Below are 2,886 nucleotides of genomic sequence, written 5' to 3'. Positions count from 1 at the left end.
AAGAAAAAAGGGAAGAAAAAAATTTATTGATAATTATTATGTATTTGAAAGATATAGCGAGTTGTACATTATACATTTACAGTTTCATGTGCAATCTTTTTTTTATTATATTATGTTATGGAATTGCTTATTTTAAAAAGATCATTGCTGTTGTTTTAATTATTAAAAATAAAAATTAAAACAACAACAATGATCTTTTTTAAAAAAATTTAACCTCCAAATCCCACTGCAAGTTACTGTTGATGAGTCAAGGACTATTATTAAGTTGCCTATATCCATATTAGATGCTGCTGGTAACATTCTGAGATGTTACCCCAAACTAATGGACTGAGTCTGCTAAATCTCAACAGATCACAGCTGTAAAGAAAATGAGGAAAGACAAAAATTTTAGACCTAAGTCCAAATCTGGCAGAGATCCAGGTAGAAGAAAAAAAATTATCTGCCTTTGAGACAGGCTGACTATTTGGGCCATTTTTCCTATTTCAGTGTTTTGACTATCAGAAGGAAATAAAAATATTTGAAATTTCTTATAAGATATCCACAAAACATATTTTCTTCTCAACCCAACCAAGTTATTTATCTGAAGATCAACAAATCTTTAATTAGGAAGGGATCTTGGAGATCATCATATTCAGCCCTTTCCTTTTATAAATGAGGAAACAGGCCATCTTAATTGTCATCCTTTGGAATGGTTCAAGAGCCCAGGAGCATATATAAGCAAAACATGACAAGTGGAATAAGGATGCTTCTTGATGACAAACAGGGAAAGAGGAGTAGGCCAAATTGCTCATCTTCCAACACTGTTCTCATTTCAGTTTTTAATTAAATTCAATTTGTTTGGAGGAAGGAGGAGAAAGGGAAGCAATGATTGCTCCCTTTCTTCCTCAATTGCCCAATTTTACCTACTTGAGCTAAGATTTCAAGTTCATCCTGCTTGTTTAATTTATCTTTCTCTGATTATTAAGGATTTTGAACACTTGTTCATGTTGTAGTTGATAACTTGTGTTTCTTCTTTTAAGAATGCTTGTTCATACCCTTTGCTGACTCAGGTTAGTGGAAGTTTTCTTCAATTCCTAATAAGTTTTGGCTGTTGGACTTTTATCAGAAATGTCTATTATAAAGAATTTTTCTGGCCTTTTTGCTTCTTGTTCTGGACACTTTTCTGTTGTGCTTTTAAAAACATAATCCAATTGGTCTTTTTTTTTTTTATTTAAGGGAATTTATCCAAGACACAGTTAGTTGAATATTTCCTCAACCCTCTCTTCATAGTTGTAAAAGTACAATCCACTACGTACTTCTACTCAAATTAAGTCAACAAGCATTTATTAAGTATCCACTATGTGCCAAACATTGTGCTAAATTCTTGGGATTCAAGGAAAGACAAAAAGACAATACTTGCTCTCAAGGAGTTTACAGTCTAATGTAGGCTGTTGTTGTCCTCCATCCGCTGGATCAACACTCTGGGTCCCGATAAAGAAACTGATCAGAGATCTAGAATAAAATAATAGGTAAGGGAAAGGCTTGATTTTTTTTGGAGGGTGGAGGGCAATGGAAGGGGAATGCTTTTGGTGACACGCAAACATCTATGTACAAATAAGACAGAGACGGAATTGGGAATGATCTTGGGGGAAGGCATTAACATTAAGGGAATTGAGAAAGGATTTTCATAGAAGGTAGGATTTAAAGACATACTTAACAATAATCATGTTTAATGTTGATTATTGTTTTACAGATGTGAATGATTTAAAGACATACTTAACAATAATCATGTTTAATGTTGATTATTGTTTTACAGATGTGAATGAGCATGGCTGGATAGATCAATAACTAAAATTCAAAAGCCTTTTTTAGTAACTTTCTCCAAAATTCTGTCATTTGCCAACAGATTTCTCATGTGTTTCTAATATTACCTTACTCAGAAGGTTCATGAATTATAAGTTTAATTCTTGATTTACTGAAAATGATTAAATTATATTAGATGCCTTAAATAGTCCCAATTTCTATTTAATTCTATGTATATACACTCTAGCAGTATCCTCAGGGAATATACTTGTGTGTCCTCACAATATTTGTACAAAAGGATGTTATGTCTTGAGGAAATACCCAATAAATTGGAGTGAATGAAATGGGCAATAAACTTGCCCCACTTTATAAAAGGAGGGTGAAAGAGAAAAAAAAAGACCCTTTACAAGTATAAATTAATTTGCTACAGAGGGAGCAATGGAGCCTAAATGATGTATAACACAGCTCCCCCCCCCCACACACACCCTTTCTGGGTACCAACTACACCATATTATATTATGGGACCAGATATTTTTCATATTTGAAAAAAAGCTGCGGAATTGTTTTGTCATCATAAAGCACATGATAATTTTTAACTTAATAAGTGTTTATTGAATTGAATCGGATCATTATCAATAATAGTATTTACACAGAGATGTCACTGGAGCAAGGATAGAGCTACTATTCGGATATCCATGTTGTATCTTTCATATGAACACCTACAATGTACATACTTATGCACACACATTCCCATGTGCAAAAGCACTGCTTACCCCAAGCATCCATACCATCCTCATTTTAATTTCTTTTTCCCATTGTCAGAAGTCTAACAACTGGTCCTTCAGATCACCAATATCTTTATGAGCTCAGTGTTGGCCCACACTGCTGCATGATTGGGACAAAGAGACGATGTAACAGTCTGGTTTCTATGGCAACAGAGGAGGGGTAGTTAAAACCGAAATGTTGGGAACACCCATTCTGATAATTGGGACATAATTCTGGCTATTACAACTACATAGACTCCTGAAGAAGCAAAAGTGGCTTTTACCTTGCTACTCGGGCTGCCAAAAAACCTGCCCTGCACGTTTTTCTTAGTTTAGCTGT

At 34.2% G+C, this 2,886-nt stretch overlaps 1 protein-coding gene across 2 annotated transcripts in view; it reads left to right on the top strand.

Annotated features, from left to right (window-relative positions):
• Positions 1-2,803: 2,803 nt before the first annotated feature.
• SCML4 (Scm polycomb group protein like 4) overlaps positions 2,804-2,886 on the top strand; it is a 179,779-nt gene continuing 179,696 nt past the window's right edge. For both annotated transcript variants that reach the window (XM_051997487.1, XM_051997489.1), the window contains exon 1: positions 2,804-2,886. This exon is cut by the window's right edge and continues 365 nt beyond it. The gene's annotated coding sequence lies outside the window, so the exon portion shown is untranslated.

The sequence above is a fragment of the Antechinus flavipes genome, chromosome 4, assembly GCF_016432865.1.
Source record: "Antechinus flavipes isolate AdamAnt ecotype Samford, QLD, Australia chromosome 4, AdamAnt_v2, whole genome shotgun sequence".
Lineage (NCBI taxonomy): Eukaryota > Metazoa > Chordata > Mammalia > Dasyuromorphia > Dasyuridae > Antechinus > Antechinus flavipes.
Note: the sequence above shows the minus strand (reverse complement) of the source record. Positions and strands in the feature narration are given on the sequence as shown.